The following is a 20,656-nucleotide window of genomic DNA, read 5'->3' as shown; positions in this document are numbered from 1 at the left end:
TGAACATTCATTTAACAAAGACCAAATTAAAATAAGGACATTTTTCATAGAAGACTGTAAAAAGAGAACTAATGTATTTTTTTTTACTTATTAGTTTATGCCGTGTATTTCTTCACCACCCCCTCCAGCTGGTTAATCGTGCAAAACCTGAACATTTCATTAGCTGGAACATGTTTGCCTATGGGGATTTCTTTAGTAAATTAGTTCTTTCTATTTATGCAGGTAAATCATAGCCTTTCACTGAGTTAGCAAGTAAGCGCAGCTTTAACTAGGAGTGCTGTGTTTGGCATTACTTTAAAATTATGAAAAAAGGATCATTTTCAGGAACGTGGGGGGAAAAAAATCCCTACTTTTTGAGTTTTACACTGAATGATGCTGGCTGGATACTTTGCCTTTAGATAAACAGAATACTAATACCTTAGATACATTAAAGCATTCCGTTGAACCCTAAATCCTCCCTCATTAGCTAATTTTTCTGTCGATTAAAATATGCTGTTCATACATGTGGTCTTCAGGATCTTCAGTTGTTAAAAAAAAAAAAAATGTTTGTAGCATTTAAATATTACAAGCTTGTAGCATCTAAAGATTACAAGTGTTATCCTCTTTGTTTAAATTTTAACAAGGTATAAGGTTTGGGGGATACAGAGCAATGGATTTATTTCAAATATACTAGTGCTGCAATCTTTATCATAGTTTCTAAATTAAGTGAATTAGAATAAATAGAATAGATTAAAACAAAAAAATAAGGTTTCTTTTATTTTTTAAATATATTTTTATTATTTACATATAAGTATACAGTTTGACGATTCTTGCGTTACATCCACCATAGAAACAAAAGTGAAAGACAAATAACGCAGAAATGGATAGACTAATGTTAGAATTAAAAAACAAAGGAGAGACAGAATAGTATGACACACATGGAATAGATTTTATCAATGGCTGGAAATACAAGGTGGGAGTCGGAACACGAAAAAATTAGGCTAAGTAGACATGAAATGAGATATTATATATGTATTAGAATGAATATGTTGGTCAAAAATAATTGTATAAGACTAGCATTGTGTAAGTAGTATATAAAAAAAGGTTTACTGAAGTCCTCCTAGTACATGCTTTGACATGAAAAGACCAAATTACTTTTGGAGTGTGTGGGGAAGGAAAATAATACCAAATGTGTCTTTTTCAAGATGACAGGTGGAGGATTTTAAGAACCTACTTTGAAAAAAAGGTGTAAGCTTCCTGTGTTTGGGCAATCCAAAGGGCATTTTTTCTCCTGCAGATCCAAAGAAGTTCCCAGAAATTCACAGTAGAATCAATAGGTTGAAGTAACTATAAATAATTTTCACCGGGAGGGAGAGAGGGACATGCAAATAAGATTTGATCCAAAAAACTGACAGAGAGGCCATTTAGATTTTTTTTAAAAAAAGAATATCATGGCAGTATCACAGCCCTTAATTTTTGCTGAGATTTCAGAAGCAGAAGTTTAATGCAGAAGATCCACTTGACCAAATTCACTGCCCTTGCAAGGCTTCACAAAAAGGTTGTGTTGGCACCAGAGATAGTTTTTTTGTTCCTGGCATTTGTAATTGCATTATATCTGGAGACAATGTTTTCTAGATTTACCTTTGTTCTTCATGTGCATGCATGCATCTGATTCTAATTATATGAAAACAAAATTCTGGATACACTGATTTATTGCCATATTAGGGAGACAAGTGGTAAGATAGTAAATATTATGATTATCCCTCTCCACTTTTCTTCTGTTAATGTGGAACATCTGTGAGACTGAGATAAGGGCTGCCAGAGCAACTGCTCACATTTCTCCTTTTGCTGCTCAGCTATAAATATATAGGCAAAGTATGGCATTCCTGTTGCTGAATTGTGTGTCCTGCTATCCATAGCAAGCATGGCCAATGGTTAGACATGTTAGGAGTTCCACAACTTTGGAGGAGCCATTATTAGCATTACATACTGAAAGCCTAACCATGGGATCTTCCCAGCACATCATTTCCAAGCAACAGTAGCAGGGGTGGGTTCCGGCAGGCACTACTGCCAGTTTGCTTGTGGGCGTGCTGTGCACGCTGCATGCACAGTGCAATAAAAATTGTTCTGCGCATGTACAGAAGTGAAAAACAACATGGCGGTGCCTATGGCGCCACTCGGAAAACTGGTTCAGGGTTGTGGCAAGCCTTGATCCCTGCCGGTTTAGCGACCCAGCCCGCCAAACCACTACCGGTTCGGCAAAACCGGTAGGAGCCCACCGTTGAACAGTGGTTAACTAGTGTGTGATATGAAAATATTTGTATCCATGTAAATTGATAATAATATAGCTAGGGAAAATAGAAGATGGCTCCTCTGAAAGGAATGGTATTTATCTGTAAGGCAATTCAAGGGATTTGACTTTTTGTGTTGATAAACTCATTGAGTTGTATACTGCTTATGTTTTTTACACTGTGAACTTTTTATTTTCCTCATTTGTTTCTCTGAAAATAAGAATTTTGACACCCATTACAAAGTTTAATAATAGTACACATTAAACAAAAACATTCATTATTTTTAACAAATGGAATTAGAATTTACTTTTTTTTTAAAAAAAAAAGCAGGATGAAACTTTTCAAATGTATCCTGTGCAAATGGGAGTCAATCCTATTGAACTGTGATTTATTAAAATATCCATAATATTGAGTTGGTTTTCTTTCTCAGCAAAAGTCTGTTGTTCAGCTATTGTTTGTCTTCAGAGAATGAAATTTTGAGCTATTCCAGCTACTCATTTAGTTTTGTTTTTGTTTCTCTAAAGAAGATGAAGAAAGTCAACCCCTTCTCCTAGAGCTGTGTTTGGAGTCCCAAAGAAAATAATTTTTGCATGAAAATTTTATATTAAACAAATCATCCATACTGCACCCTAGGCTGTTTGAGTTGTAACAGGATGTTACAGTCTACCAAGTTAATGCAGTTAATATTAAACTGAATTGGGGTGGGGGGGTTGCTAATCCCTTAGGCAGGCTTAGTAGAAAGGGCAAACATATTTATAGCACTGTGAATTAGACAGAGCAAGTGAACAACAGTATGTGTTATACCATCAAATGTACAATTTCAGCAAAGCTCAGTGTAAAGTAAGCTTTTAATAGTACTTAAATTGCTGAGATACCTCATCTCTCTTAGAAAGAGCTGCTGGTTCAGATGACAACATGTTGGTTAAAATGAAACAGTCCCAAAAGTTTTTTTTACCTCTTTCTTTGTTTCTGATGATGAATCTTTTTTTTTTCCTTTTTGTAAATTGCAGTGTTTATGGACTTTTTAAATATGCGATAGCTACATCTTAAAACTATTATTCCCTAAGAGTTTTTCAGAGAATTTGGTAAAGAATTTGACTATCATTTTACATGCAAATATGCTTTTAAAATGTGATGTTGATCAAGAAAAGAGAGATTCTCTATACAAATCGGAAACTATGGAAAGGAACAAAAGTCAGAGACAATGCTTTCCAGGAATTGATATCTTAAATTATTGTTAGCAGTAAGCAATTTTTGTTTGCTATGAATTTTTAATTTTAATTCTCTTTTTTGTTTGCATTTGTTTTGTATTGCTTTCTGGTCCCTTTGTAATCTATAGTTTGCATGTATATATGAAAGTTACAGGGGATGGTATTTATTGGTAAATAAAACTTGTAAATTCATTCTAAGTAAATATAAAAGGACAATTTAATCTTATAAATACTATATATATATGTTCTATATGTATGTAGAACAGAGCAGAATAGAATAACAGAGTTGAAGGGGACCTTGGAGGTCTTCTAGTCCAACCCACTGCTCAGGCAGGAAACCCTACACCACTTCAGACAAATGGTTATCCAATCTCTTCTTAAAACTTCCTGCCTTAGAACATTCACAACCTCTGGAGGCAAGTTGTTATACACACACACACACACACACACACACACACACACACACCATACTTTTTAAGATTAAATTGTCCTTTTACGTATATTTACTTAGAGTGAGCTTACAAGTTTTATCTATATATATATTCATTCATACATACCTACATTGAACTAACATTTTTAAATCATAAGGAAATCGTGCCATTATCTTTTCCTGAATGCAGTCCTGTGGGATAAATCAGGTTGACTGATCCTAAGTTCAATTAGAGAGCTTCATACTTCAATGGATGTTTGAGCCAGAGTCTCCTTTGATCCTAGTAGTCATGTAATTTTATACCACATTGGATGGATTCCTGTTGCTCATAGCCATAACTATTTGGATTTGGCTTGCCACTGACTGTGACGTGAAGCTCTAAGCTAAGATGCAGCTACAATCACTTAAACAAATTAAGATTTTTTTAGCTTGTTGTTCAATATAATATTGGGCTCCTAATTTCCCAAATAAACTAGATATTGTAAAAAAAAACCCCACCCCAAAATAAACATTGGCTTACTCTGCTTTATAAATGGCACTATAAACAGCAGCAATTGTGATAAGAAGAAATGTGCATTGTGACCTGTGACAGATGTCATAATTGTATGTATGTTATCATTGCATACAAGCGATAATTATGTATCTGACATAGGTATGTATATTGTATCCTTTTTGCACTATCGGCGTGATACCTATGTTATTCATAAGATTAAATTTCCCAAAGCACTGATTTATTGTAGTGAGCTAAATGACATTGCAAAAGAATCCAAATTTTTGTGCTGGTTTCTCACAGGAAGTAATGGTCTAGAAGTCACTATCTATTGGATGGGACTGATGGATTCCACCTGACTGGTTATCAGATCTGATATCAGAATGTTTGTCTGTGTCTGTATGAAAATTTGCTATTATCAAGTCTTTAGTTTTTATTCTCATCTCCCCCCGCCCTTTACTATCTTGTATACTGATTAAAAATAAGACAAAATAAGAATGTAGGATTTTAATAAAAATAACAACAATAAATAAATAAAAATAAAAAAAAACAATTAAAAATGACAGCATTTCAACTATTTCTAAGTAAAGCAAATGTTTGAACTTGACCTTGTCCTTGAGCCTATTCCCTACTTCTGTGGTAGAATTTTGTTTTGGGGATTTTATTTTATAGATTCAATGGTTCCTAACCACTATAAGAAGGAGAAGTTTAAAAAAGTTTAAAAGATTATGAATAAAACCAGATTTTATTTATAGCTGCTCATCTCACAAACAAGTGACTTTGGGCATCAAGGAGCAAGGCTAAAAACAGTTAAATTAATAAATTATATTTATACTATGCCAATTTCCCTATTTATGTTTTTCCTTCACATAAAAACCCTTCTCAGTAGAGGTGTTCATTTCCTATGTATACCTCTAGAATTTTGATATCTGCTTTGAATTCTAATCAGAAGAGAAAAGGGTGAATGAATTAAATAAATGTGTGACAATGCATAGACACACAAACATATTGCATTCATTCATTGTTCAATCTTACATGTGACGGGCCTCTTTGTTTTGTTCTAGTTCAAATACTTTATATTGGAGGTTTACCGAAATATATTAGGTTAAATGCAGAAAATCATTTTTTTCCTGTTTTCATGGCAACTCTGAAAGTTGTCGTTAAGCAAAATATCCATCGTGTCAGACGTAGGATAAATTCCTTGGTAGAAATGATATTCTTACAGCAATTTATTTACATTTGTTTTCAGTTCAACAAATGGGATATCACGTAGCACCATAATTTCCCATGACCGAGTCACCAGCATGCAGTGTGTAATTTACCATGATTTAAGATGCTAATCAGCAGGTACTTGCTGCATTACCTGGTGGCTTTTTAAAAATACTTCCTTGTATCTTGTTTTACCTACTTCATTTATCAGGATTATAAATTATCCTTATAAACTAGACACATTTGGGATTACTTGCATTTGCTAGTTAAAAGTAAGAGACTCTTCATGTTTATAGATGTTCTAGAACCATGTTGTCAAACCTATGGCATGCGTGCCAGAAGTGGCACACCGAGCCATCTCTCCAGGCACGCCAGCTGTCATCTATTGCTCTTCTGGATTCCAGGGCGCACATGTGCACTGACCAGCTGGGTTTGGCACACACAAGAATGCTAGAAACTGGAAGACCAGGTGACCGGCACACATATGTATGCCAGAAACTGGAAGCTCAGCTTCTCGGCACGTGCATTCACGCTGGGGAATTGCTTTTCTAATTTTTGGTGCTCTCCAGCATGTATGCCGGTGATCTGGTCTTCCAGTTTATGGTGCTCCCCCCTGTGCACATTTACATTTCAGCACTCAGTGCTGAAAAGGTTCACCAACACTGTTCTAGAAAAAGGTTCTCCAAGCTTTTCAGTCTAAGGGCCACATTAGACATTTTGCAAAACTTCGAGGGCTGGGGAGGAAATCAATTTTATAAATGAGTGAATAAAATTTAATTGAATGAGTTTTATTTTGTTCAGTGATTCACAGCAACATGGTAGGTTTTAATCAGCATAAAACACAGGATTAATGGTAATAACGGAACTGAGTTTTTTATTTCAAAATATCATAGAACTGAGATTTTAAGCTTGACCCTCCAGCCAGCTGCCTCTTCCTCATCTGGTCATCCCTGAGCCCCTTTGCAGGAGGGGGAACGATGCAAGGAATCCCCTTGAATTACCCTTCACACCCTAGTACATTTCCAGCTTCTCAACTTCTTTCTGAAGTTGCTATGATTTGGCACCACTACATTTATCCTCCTCCTGTCTTGTGGTCCTTTTCTGCTGTTCTCTCCTCTTATTTTTATCTTTGTGTTGTATTATATTATTTACTTGAATTTAATCTCCATGTGTTTGGTTGAACTTGCTTCTTAATACATGTTCTTAGACTGCAGTTGCAATGTCCATTATGGAATAGTTTCAATTAAATTGTCTCAGACTTCTCAGTGATGCTAACATTATTGTGACTTCTAAACAATCCTTATTTGTAGCATTTTATAAGCAGATTGCCATTAAGACAACTTAATTTATTTGTAACTTTTCACATTATTGCTTGATAGCTACATTTATGTTACTATGCTGTGACAAATATGTCTTAACTGATATTCCCTAGTTTGTTTTATACTGAACATGGCTGTGTGTGACTACCTATATATCCATTGATACAGTATACAGAGTGAACTTGCATTAATGTTATATTATTTTTACTGGCATGATTTTCCCCCAAATGCTGAGGGATGCCATTTTTATTGAGAATTCTCAATAATTATTGAGGCTTCTAAGACTCCCACAAAAAGCCATGAAATTTTTTTTTTTAGGAAAGCAAATGCCTTTTATAGGTAATGCCATTTATGTTTGCAGTGTAAACATAGTCAAGTGTTCCTAAGTTTTGAAAACATTAAATCCCACCGTCATATCGCTCAAGTGCTTGTTCCCTGAATTCCAGTCCACATCCCACTTATTGCTAGAGTCAACACTCCAGTAGTAACAACAAATAAAACCTTTCATCATCTATTGATTTACCGTCCTGAAAAAAATGACAATAGGCTATTTTTATCCAATTCCTCAATAACTGAAACCATTTATCGGTTTTCTGGTATTACCATATTGAATAACAATGTATTTTACTGCATTTTCTGAAAAATGCAGTATCAGGATATAGACTGTTTTAAGGATTTTTTTACAAGCAAATTTGGAAATGATATAGTTCAGAGCTATAAAGATGCCTATTATATTTATAAAAGTACCTTAATTCAAGTTTAATTGCATCCAGCAATGGGACATCTGTTAACTTTTCTGCATCTGCTATGATCTCATGAAAGAGTTGGTTTTTAGACAAACGCACCTGCATCCTACTGCCTAGGGATACATTTTATTTAAATGTTCTTTTAAAAAAATTATGGAAATATGAGCATTATCTTTGCAGTTTCTGCCCAGTTAATATTCTAAACCAGATATAGGGAAATGTGATCTTAAATTTGTTATGGTGATATAATTCCTAACCATTTCAATGGTTGCAGTTGAACGCAGCAGTTCTCTCACTGCTTTGTTTCCTAATATTTATCCTTCAATGTGTTATCATGATAAATTCGTTTTTTTAATTTCAAGAACTTATCCTGTGCTTTTTTTCTAAATGAAAGTCAACTGGTGGTAGTACATTGGCCCCATTCTCAACCTGCCAGTTCAACTTTTGACTAGTTCAACTTTTCTAGGTTCATGAGAATTATTCAGAAAACATGTGTCAATAAGGTCAAACAGCGATAAAACCTAAGCTTTAAAAGCCAGGGCTTTTATAAGGGAAGAGCGGACGTGTTACTTCATGAAATAAAATTATTTTCTATTGTTTAGAATTATGTATCTGCTTTCTAAGGTGACGAATATATCTTTCACTGATTTTCTCAGAAGGATAATCTCTGTTTTCTGTTTTAAATATATTTAGCATTGCTCTGAAGCATAGCCATTTCCTCAACAGTTTCTTCTAACCACTAGAATAGATTAAAGTACAATTAACATATTTTCCATTTTAGCTGTTCAAAAGTAATATTTTTCATTCTAAAGTTAACTTTAATTCAGGTATCTAGAAAAAATGTATTGTGAGAAATAGTTGTGTCTCACTGAGACAAGATGCTATTGGCAAGGTAGCATAAAGAAAACACTGCTTTGTAGCCCAATTAGGAAGCTATTGGTGGTCTGCAACCGGTTTAACAACCAGTTCTGTGATCATGTGCTTTATGCATGCACGCATGCCTAAAGCACTTGCACACAGCATTCAAAATACAGCAATTTGAAGCTCAGCTGATTACCCTCTAAGGTAAGTGGAACAGTGGAGGCATGGAAATCAGCTGTGCCATGCGAACCAGCTGATCCAGAAAGAAGGAAATATAGGACAGGATAGGGTGGGTGCAGGTGGGCGGGCCCGCAGATCACTGGAACTATCAGTTTGGCTGAACTGGCGCTCAAGCATCCTGCCCATCACCATGTCCCACTGCGACATATACATATGGCCATAACAAGCTGACACCAAGATCTTGTGACAAACTCACATGTGCTAGTCCTCACAGAAAATATAACAGTGAAAGCACACGTGAACCGGCAAGGGGGCATGTGGTCCCGCATGCTGATGGATGAGGTGAATTGCCTGGTTATCTGGGCAGAACGTCATCTTTTGTCTCTCCATGCTGAGCACATCAGCGGAGTGGACAACATCCAGTCAGACTGGCTGAGTCGATCCCACGTCGATCATGCAGAATGGAGCATAACACCAGAGCTGTTCCTCGAATTGACCAACAGGTTCGGCGTTCCAGTTACAGACCTGTTCTTGACTCAACTCAACAGCAAACCGCGCAGCTTCTTCACCAGGTATACGGGCCCCGGGTCAGCGGGGGTGGATGCTCTCCATTGCAGGTGGCCAGAGGGCCTGCTATACGCATTCCCCCCTCTTCCAATGGTCCAGAGAGTCATCAGGAAGATGCTTAAGGAGTTGGCTGAGCTCATTCTTCTAGCCCCTCACTGGCCACACAGGCCATGGTTTGCAGACTGCGTCAACCTCTCAGTGGCCCTCCGTGGTAGATCCCCCTGCACAAAGCCACCCTGACACAAGGCTCGCTCATCCATCTGGATCCACTCTGGATACAATTGACTGCTTGGAGATTGAGAAGACAGCCCTAGCTGCAGCGAACCTCTCTCCAAGTGTCATTCAGATTCTCCAAGCCTCCAGGCGCACCTCAACCAATCATATCTATGACTCCACCTGGAAGGCCTTCCAAACTTGATGCGACATCCACGATGTTGTCCCATCTTCTGCATCAGTTCCGGCAATCCTGGACTTTCTGAAATTGCAGCCCTATCCACTAGACAAGACCTCTGTATTTTCCATGAGGACTGGGGGTGGGGTGCTCCATCTTGACCCGGCTTTCATCCTGAAGGTCAACAGTCGATTTCACAGGGCCCAGGAGGTTGTCCTCCCTAACTTTTGTCCTTCCCCTGCACATAGACTTGAACACAAATGGCACAAGCTGGATGTGCGCCACACACTCTGCATCTACATCTCAAGAACTGCTTCCTTCCGCTGTTTGGAGGCCTTGTTTGTTTCTTTTCATCAAACTAACATGGGTGCCAAAGTCTCTTTTAGGTTTGTCGGATGCTGGATCAGGTCCTGCATTTTAAAGGCATATGGAGCACTCAGACTACCTCTCCCTAAGCACATGATGGCACATTCAAGTCACAGCGTGACTACCTTGGCAGTATGGTCCACCCAAGCTTCCATTGAAGAAATCTGCAAGGTCTTCACCATCTCTATTTGTAAACCATTATAGACTAGACAGATATGCATCAGCAGATGCCACTTTTGGCAGGAGGGTGCTTCAACAGGTCAGGTCTGAACAATCGTCCTCAGGCCAGTCATCTTCCCACCTTTAATATTATGGACAAGCTTTGGTATGTCCCATTCTGGCTGCTGTCTCCACGGTCTGGAGAATGGGCGTATCAGGAAAGAACCAATGCCCAATCTCATAATACCATTCAGTTTGAACTGACATCTTTACAACTTCACTGAAAGGGTGACAGAATTAGAAACTGTTTTCTTTAACACCATTTACATATTCTGGATGCCTGTGAGAGAATTGAAATCAGGCTTATTCTGCACACAGCTTGGTGGAAAAAGGTGGAAATGCTGCTCTTTTTCAGCACTATCAAGGCTACCAGTCATTACATTGGCAGCTGGGAAAAAAAGTGTGAATTCTTTGTCTGCCAAACTTTCCTGGCACCATTGGACTTATTTTATATAAATAAAAATTGAGTAATTAAAACCAGCTTGGGTATTTTAAAATTGTGATTTGAAAATAGTAGCTGCTTGTTTTAGTAATGGGTTTAAATGGTGGAGGTTTTTTCAAATTTTATTCATATTTTGTACGTCATAAAATGTTTTCTTAACATTCTGCTTTTATTACAAGGATTCTTCTGGCCTTAAGTTCAATATGTAAGTATTTAAAGTATGTTTTTAATGTTTCAACACTGATTTTGTTGTAAGTGCCAATAAAATAAATATACATTTAATTTTATCGACCATTTACATTTTTATTCCTTTGAGTAGTTATCATAGGGGGCCCAGTACATGGCTTTGCCTAGGGCCCATAATGCTGTTAAGACGGCCCTGCCATCTTGGATCAGTTCCTCTTTTATGCTGAAATCACAGAACTATTTTTAAAGTTGCTTTGGTTTTTGTTTAGCAACACCTCATGATGAGGCAAAGCCAATCCCCTGCAACTGGTTACTTTCTTTTGAGACAAGTGACTTTTGTGTATGTACAGCAATGCAGGTGGCTTTAGCACATGCATTGCACATTTGCAGAAGACCACAGAATTGTCAAAGAAGCAGCTGAAGCAAAGCAGCTATTCAGATCAGGGAACTAAAAGCTTTGTGCTGCCCTGTTTAATGGATGTGCTTCAATAGAGTGATTCAATTGAATTACCTTTGAATTGAATCACCCCATCAAACTTCTGCATTTAGTCATCTGTTGAAGTCATACAGCAATAGGGTACGGATTTAAGCTTTTATTAGAAACTATGTGATTGAAAGGGTTTATCATGATATGGGTGGGAAAACAAGTATTAGCCTTTTCAACCATATCAATTTAGTGGGGCTTTGTGTAAACAAAATCTGAAGTTTTTAAGGTGTTTCTAATCCACAAAATGAGTTCAAACATCCAGAAGACATTTCCTTTTCTCTAACCATCTTACTGGAGAAATGACATTCACATGTACAACCTAAAAGTTTGTCTATTTAGGGTGGGGAATTAACTTTCATGGCAGTTAAATTTCCACTACTAACAAAACAAATATCCTTGTAGCTAAACTAATGATACAACCTTCCTTTACAATGACATCTATTATAGTTATAACCATTGTTTCCATTGTCTTCCTTATTATTAATATTTTCCCAAAGAGGAAGCAGTTTTTGCTTACAATGATATTAGAAACTTTAAAAATGGTTATTCTGGAAGGAAAAGGGCATTTCAATAGGCAAATAAATGATGGAGGTTTTAGCTGTTAGAATCTCTTAGCCAGTATCTCTTTCTTCAAAGAAATTAAATGGATGGAGATACAGTACCTCATATTTCCTTTCATTTGCTACCTTATTGAGCCCATAATAAATGTACATCCAGTTCATTTTACTTCTAACATTTTTAGGTCACGTTTGTATCTGTATTTCATTGTTTCCATAATGCATGCTCTATACTTATTCTTGTCCTTAGATACAGTAAATCTGTAAATCAAAAATTTAGCTCCATGTCTGAATCAAAAGTTATTTGAAATCCCTTCATCTTTTCAAATTTTAATGACTAGGACTTAGCACTAATAGTTTTAAAAATCCTACAATTGCTGTTCTGTATGCAGATCTCCACGTTATATGCAAGTTATGTTGTTTTCCATGAAGTCTCTTTGTTAAACGCTTTTTATCTCACATTTTTATTCCCAAGGAACCCAGAAAGATGTTCAACCTTCCCTCTCAACATTTTTGAAAAGTAGATATTTTAGTCTCATTGTAGTACAAGAATCCATGGTAAAAGTGGAAATTGGATGCTATTGTGTGGTTACATTATTACATTATAATAATAAAATACAGGCAATTTTCAACAGTTTCAGCTTTACTTTTTTCAAAATCACTGTTGTCCAAATTTTGGAATATCAGAGGGATACGCATACAGATCTTTGCCACCCACATCCTACGCTTTAATGTTGACTCACTTATAGATGCAGTGGTCATGCCATGAGTCAATGATATTATTAGCATAGAGAGAGTAGTTTTTTCCCCAGTATGTTTTCAATAGTCAGCTGATAAGGAGGAGACCTGTGGCTTGATGGCTAAGACGTTTGCCTAAGATGCAATACAGCACAGGTTCGAATCCCAGTAAGGGTATGGCTAGCTGATGAGAGCTAAATAGCTTGAAATAGATCTATACTAGTCTCCCTTTATTTATTTATCAGCACAAATAAAAACACAAATATAACAAAAGGCAACAGTAAAAATATTGGGTTTCTGTCGTGATGGACTCTTGTGACGAGCCGATGGACAGATGTTGGAAGCAGTTAGCTTCCTCCCATAATTGGGGCTTACCAGGGGTTGTGACACTAATATATATATATATATATATATATATATATATATATATATATATATATATATATATATATATATATATATATATAATTTTTATTTTTATTTATTTATCAGCACAAATAAAAAAACACAAATATAACAAAGGAAACAGTAAAAATATTGGGTTTCTGTCGTGATGGACTCTTGTGACGAGCCGAAGGACAGATGATGGAAGCAGTTAGCTTCCTCCCATAATTGGGGCTTACCAGGGGTTGTAAAAAAATCTAATAGATACCTTTCACCCTGGCTTCGCTGATAAACGGATAAGAGCCTGTGGCCTAATGGCTAAGATCTCTGCCTAGTATGCCTAGTGTGCAATATAGCCCAGGTTCAAATCCCAGTAAGGGTATGGCTAGCTGATGAGAGCTAAATAGCTTGAAATAGATCTATACTAGTCTCCCTTTATTTATTTATCAGCACAAATAAAAAAACACAAATATAACAAAGGCAACAGTAAAAATATTGGGTTTCTGTCGTGATGGACTCTTGTGACGAGCCGAAGGACAGATGATGGAAGCAATTAGCTTCCTCCCATAATTGGGGCTCACCAGGGGTTGTAAAAAAATCTAATATATATATATATATATATATATATATATATATATATATATATATATATATATATATATATATATATATATATATATATATATATATATATATATATATAATCTTTTAATAATGACTGGATTCTGTACTTATTGTTTTATATCTTGTAAACTGCCAAGAGTAACTTTTTGTAAGATGGCTAGCCACATAAATTAAGAGATATGAAAGGAAAGGCATGGAAATACATGCAATTAATTTTTGATAATTGTCAAGACATAGTGGAAAAATAGATATTTTTCATCATTTAAGTAGCATGTTTAGAAAAAAAACCCAGTATCTATGGTTATTGACCCTTTCTCTTCTTCTGGAAGCGCTTGCAAATGAATCTAAGATTCTAAGCAATTGTGTTAAAGATAATGCTTAGCTGATTCCCCCCCCCCCTGTTATTTCTATTAATTGGGAGGGTTTGTGCAGAAGCTATGTAATGCAAGGAAATGAATAATCATGAGCAGATTATCTTTGAAGTGAAGTTTCATACTACTGATAATCTCAAGAATTTCCAGCTTTTAATAAAACTTCATGATTTACAAAAGACAGTATGAAAATGTGAGGCCATTTATCTGTGATTTTTTTAAAATCTGAATTCTAATCAAAATTCCCTGCCCTAATCTGAAAAGGACGTAGGAAAATTGCCTTATAAAGAAAAATAATTACTTTATGTCATGTTTTCATTAAATTCTTGAGGTCCATTCCATGTAGCATTTTTTAAAATCCTACACACTATAACATTTTCATGCTACTATGCAGTTTTAACTTTACATTCTTTGAGGTAGGTAGCATTTCCTCCAACTGGCCCATGACGAAGTACTAAATCAGGAGTGTCCAAGCTTGGTAACTTTAATACTTGCAAGCTTCAACTCCCAGAGTTCCTCTGTCAGTTGGCTGCCTGGGAAATTCTGGGAGTTGAAGTCCATGGGTCTTAAAATTGCTGTTCTGGTCTATCGGCAGCCTGCAGAGCTCGCAGCAGAGTAGGACAGTGAGGTGGTTGGGGAGGAACTTTGGCCAGATTGGACCCCACTGCAATAAATAGTCTCTGATGTCTTAGCCTTTATTTTTCCATTTCCTCATTGGAACAAAGCGGGAAATCACCCTGTCCCCCAAAACCCCCCACAATGAGCTCGTATTGGAAAGAGATAGCAAAACTTTCCCTTGAGCAGTAAGAAAAAGAATGTGAAAGTGTCACCTTCACTTTTGAAATCAAGGGGAAATCTACAAAGAAGACAATGGAACAGGGACTGAGCTCTAGAGGAAATACTGTGAAACTGTATCCAATATCCATGGTCTTTTCTTTAGAGCAGGAAGTTCACAACATTGTAAGAAAGGAAAGATAACATTGGTGTTGCATTGATGGAACTTTTGAATGAGGCAGGATTCATTTGCTCTCCACGTTTTTGTTGCTACATTTTTCATCATTCAGGTCTGCAGGATGTGAGATTTTAGATTAGAAGGAAACCTGCAATAAAAATCATTGACTTACAATGGCAATTGAGCCCAAAATGTCCATTGTTGAGACAGTTCTTAAGTGAGTTTTGCCTCATTTTATGACCTTTCTTGCCATAATTGCTAAATGAATCACTGCAGTTGTTAAGTTAGTAACATGGTTGTTAAATGAATCTATCTTCCCCATTTACTTCATTTGTCAGAAGGTCGCAAAGGGGATCACATGAAACTCAGGACACTGAAACTATCATAAATACACTAAATAATGGTTGTAAATTGATCATCTGTATATGTTTTGTAAATAACAATGTATACATACATGCAGGGGTGGGCTGCTGGGGTTTTACAGAGGTTCAGGAGAACCTCTAGCTAAGATTCTGTGCAGTTCGGAAAACTCCCAAATCCCACTCCTGGGTAGCCCCGTCCACCCCACCCCTCCCAGAAGTCCCCACATGGCCCGTTTTGGATGCAGGTAAGTGCAGGGTGTGCGGAGAGGCTCAGGGGGGGCAAAAAACAGGTCACTGAAAGTTTGAGAAGGCTGTTTTCACCCTCCTGGAGGCTCAAAAAAAGCTTCCAGAACCCGGGGAGGGCAACACCACCCCGCTGTAGTGCAGGAGGATGACTAGATTAGGTCCACCATGGCCACACCCATCCAGCAACCGGGCAGGGAAAACCTTGCTAAATTTTTTGAAGCCCACCGCTGCCTGCATAATGTATGTGCAGACATTAATCCAGGGAAATAAAAACACATCCATATTTTTTTGTAAACTGTTTTCCTCTATAAGCAACTGGTGATTATCTTGATTTCCCCCCCCCCACTACTGGACATTAGAAGAGTTCTGTACAGAATAGTACAAAATATGTTTTTCTTTTTAAAAATAGTTTCCAGTGTTCTTGGTTTTAAATAAAAAATGATAATGGTATTTACATCCAAAACTTTGTACTAAAATAAATAAAGGGTTGAGCTACATTTTAGCTTTCCTGATATGAATTCTAATGTTTCCATTTTAGATGTTGATATTTCCATTTCAAAGTAAAAAGCACTCTTATATGAAAAAGCTCATTTCCCTCTGAAATAAAAGATTCTGTGAATTTCTTAACTTACCTTTTTTTATGTTTTGATCATGCCTGAAATCAATCTTTTCTCTCTTTTTGTGGGTCAATGTTGCTATGGGGAAAAAAGTTGGGAGAAGTTACAATTGAACAGTTCCATAGGGATATAAAAGACTCCCTATAGCCATGGAGTCTATTTTTATTAATCGTTTTCTTGTTTCAGTCACATACATACTGAATATGCACATTGGCTCTAATGAAATGGGTAACTTTTAATAATCAAAATGCAGTTTTTATTAATTTCTGGGAAGAAGTGCCATAGATCTGATGGTTCATATATTTTGAATGATGGAGAGACAGTTTTGCAATATGTCTTCTGGATTCTTAATTTTAATTATTTAAAATAGTCTTATAGAAACATAAAATCTAGTATTTTGATTTTATATTTAATTCTATTAGTTTTGCAAGTATTTTCATGCAACCGCTAAGGAACATAGACTTTTACTCTCTTAATTCTTTCCAATGCAACAGAATGTTGGAAAGAAATGATATGAAGGGTCTTAGTGCTTTGTCCATCAGCAGGATAACTCTCGGAAACCAAACTTAATGGAAGTAAATGTGGAGTAGCAAGATGTTGGCCAAAGAAAAATCAAATTCTAAGTAGGAGTTCCAAAGTGAAGGAGAAAACCTTCAGAAATAGTTGGATATCAGCTCAGAATATTGACAAGTGCTCCTTTCTAAGCCCCTCTCCAACTTCCATCCCAATCCTCTTCATCCAGACTCTGATAAGATTAAGGAACTGGAAAATAGGATTAGGATTATACCTTCACAAAACTAGGAACCATCTCCTTCCAAAATCTCACCTTTATGCACTAGACATTGATGTACCAGCTTTATTGTATCCCTATGACTCTTGACCCCTACCAGAAATGTTAAATGCAGTCCGTAACTATCAAAAGTCCATCTCGCTTCAGTTTTCATTAAATTATCTATTTTAAAACTATTTCACAGCCTAAGGAGATAAAAATTAAAATTAGACTCTTAAGATACAGTTCATTCTAATACTCTCTATATTCCCTTCTTCTACTTCAGATGCTCAATTAGTTTTTTATGTGTTTCTTTTGAATTCACTGAATAATTTTCATATGTCTCAAAGATTTCTCATTGTCTCCTAAAGTCTCTCAATGTTGAAAGCATAGAGTAACTAATTTTTGAATACTTTTATTTTTAATAAGCCCAATAGAAAATTCTAGTCAGATTTTCCCCAGCTTCCCCCAGAGGTGGCTTTCTGCTGGTTCTCCCCGGTTCAGGCAAAACAGTAGTGGCAAAAGTGGGAGGCTCTGCCCACCCACCCAGATGCTTCTGCGCATGCGCATAAGCATTGCGCAAGCGCGTGAGCGTGCACATGAGCAAACCAGTAGTAAAACAAATGGAAACTCACAATTGTATATAATGTACATGTATATTAATGAAATACTTCATATTACAGTATTGCTAACTTGGAAATTTACCATAATCGCTAGGACAGCTTTATATTATATATTACAATCTTTTCACTGTATAGAGAAAAATCCTGGTAGATCATTCGGAGTACTAAAGATTATTGAATTATGGTAGTTGTTAAAGACAATTAAAAGTTACAATAAGGAACTTTATTTTGTGTTTTTTTGGGATGCTTACAGTATAAACAACTATACTAAGAACAAAGAAAGAGAAACAAACATGAGTTACTAATATTATATCAATTACTAATGCTCGTAATCTCAGAAATGGATCAGAATATAATAATTATTCAGTACATGCCATACTAGCATATAAACGCTTGTCAGTAATTCTTCAGACTTCACATTGGGTACATATAATGCAAGCAATATACTGTAGGTAGTCCTCACCTTATGACAATAGAGCCCAAATTTCTGTTGCTAAGCGAAACATTTGTTAAGTTGCCCCATTTTACGATCTTTCTTGCCACACAGATTGTTAAGTGAATCACATCAGTTGTTAAATTAGAAGCAGAGTTGTTAAGTGAATCTGGCTTTCGCACTGACTTTGCTGGTCAGAAGAGAATCATATGACCAGTTGTCAAGCATCTGAATGTAAATCACATGACCATGGGGGTGCTGCAATGGTCGTAAGTGTGAAAAACTGTCATAAGTCTCTTTGCCCAGTGCTGTTGTAACTTTACATGAACTGTTGTAAGTCAAATACAGTCACCAACATCAAATTATTTATATGTGGTCAACATAAATCATGCAGAAATATTTGTAGGTTTGAAACATCTTACACATATGTTTGAAATTGTGTATTTTTTTTATTAAATGAAATTGCGGTATCTCTTACTTGCTGTTCAGAATTATGATGCCAGCTTTTTGGTTCCCCTGACTTCACTTACACAACTGCTTTTCCTTGTTTTGCTCCCTCTTTTGCTCTTTCTTGAGAGCTTCCTCAATGAAAGACATAAGTTATCATTGTGAGATCCAATGTACCTTAGTATCTTTGTACTTGATGCCAAACAAGTCAGATAAATTGGAATGATTTTGAAGTTAATTACAAGTTATACTTCCAGGTAAGATTGAAACTGAAATTTGTGGCTCAGTAGAAAAAAAGTTAAAAAGTGAAAAGTATATTAAAAGAGAGTTAAAGGAAAGCTTGCCAAAAGCATTTGTCAATTCAGATAAAGCACGCTTGGCTGTCAGTTGCAAATTCTCAATATAACCAATTAAATGCATATTGAAGTATGCATTAAACAGATGCTCTTTATCACTTACTCCCCTTACATTCCAAGCTGCAATCTTCCATATGCCACGGTGGTCTCATAGATATTGACCTTTGTAGCCAATCATGGTTTTATCAGGAAAAATAAAAAAAAATGAAATTGAATGCAATGGTAATAAAGCTACTTCAGAACTCTTTTGACATAAAGAAACAAAAGTAGGATCAAAAATGGGTGCTGACCGAATAGAAATTACAAAAGGAATATACTGAGGTGAGTTGATCAAATAGAGAGTAAATGAAGATCTGAGTACAAAACAAATATGCAAAGGAAGAATGAATGGGTCAAAAAGAAGAGAATGCTTGAGAACAACTTGATTTAATAGAGTTATTGACAGATCAACTAAAACAGTGGTCTCCAACCTTGGCAACTTTAAGACTTGTGGACTTCAACTCCCAGAGTTCCTCAGCCAGCTTTGCTTTGCTGGCTGAGGAACTCTGGGAGTTGAAGTCCACAGGTCTTAAAGGTGCCAAGGTTGGAGACCACTGATCTAAAAGAAAGAGTTTGAAGGATTATTGAATAAAAGCCAATTCAGGGGCTTTGCAGGGCAAAGATATAAAGGTATAGAAAAGTATAACAAGTACTGTTGCTTTAAATCCCATTTAGCTACATTTCTTTTTCTCACATCACCCATTTACTGTTTCGTACTCCATTATTGCACCTTGCATAGCCCTGATTACCTTGAAAGGCAATAGTGTGATAGGTATGTAGAAGTGAACACATACCTGAAACCAATGATTGTTGCCTGTGGAATCTCTGTGGAAATTAAATATCAAAGGAAACAAATATTAAGGGTAGGTTAATACACAAAAAGTTACCTGCCAGCCATTTGGCAAACATTCTGATTTGAAGTAGTGAGAGAAGAAGATAGAGAATAATGAATTCATCAAACTGAAAATGCACAAACCAATGGAGCACTCAGACTTCAATACATGGCAGATGGAAAAAAGAATCTCCATTACTGTTGAGATACACAGATACAGTCCCCACTAATCATTTGGTCATGCTTCAGAGATGGTAGGAATGGTGAGAACAGAGTGCCAGGATTTGTTGTTAAAAATATTTATTTAATCTACACATTCAAGTTCCTGTCCCTCATCATCTCTTTTCCCCATGTGTACACCTAGAGGATAGAGACATACAGCTTGTTAAACTCCCACAGCTAAACACAATCTGACAATCGAGAAAAACACAGATTATTTGAAATTGGGTACCATTTCCCTCCAAAACTGTTAAAAATGTTGAATTAGTTATCCAGGTATTACAACATGTGAGCCAAGGTAGACTAGGTAATTATATGAGTACCTAGACAGAATGCAATTCATTTTAAAAATATAACTGGACCTTAAAAATCTCAGTGAAGCTGAAAATAACACTTTAAACATGAACACAGTGAAAAATTATTGGGAAAAAGTGTGCAGCATGATCTGTACTGCTTCTGTGAGCACAATTTTTTTTGTACATTCTGTTAATCGCATGTATCGAGGTTTTTAGAAATAGCTATTAATCAGCAATGGTATTATAACAGTGAAATGCATGAATGATCAAAAGGTGATAAAGTTCATGCAACAGCCTGACTTGCTACATTTAAAAATGCAGTGTGTGTGTGTGTGTGTGTGTACACCCAGTGTATATGTTTTTGCTTAGGATGCTATCTGAAGTGCTTACAAATGCTGCAAAGTAATTAGCTGAACT

At 36.3% G+C, this 20,656-nt stretch overlaps 1 protein-coding gene across 3 annotated transcripts in view; it reads left to right on the top strand.

Annotated features, from left to right (window-relative positions):
* The window catches only part of ESRRG (estrogen related receptor gamma), a 460,761-nt gene that overhangs the window by 81,553 nt on the left and 358,552 nt on the right, over positions 1-20,656 (top strand). The gene's annotated exons all lie outside the window — the stretch shown is intronic.

Source organism: Thamnophis sirtalis, unplaced genomic scaffold (genome assembly GCF_051295495.1).
Source record: "Thamnophis sirtalis isolate CommonGarterSnake01/CBP01778 unplaced genomic scaffold, rThaSir2_p1.2 scaffold_6, whole genome shotgun sequence".
Classification (NCBI taxonomy): Eukaryota; Metazoa; Chordata; class Lepidosauria; order Squamata; family Natricidae; genus Thamnophis; species Thamnophis sirtalis.
This window is presented reverse-complemented; position numbering and strand designations above follow the sequence as displayed.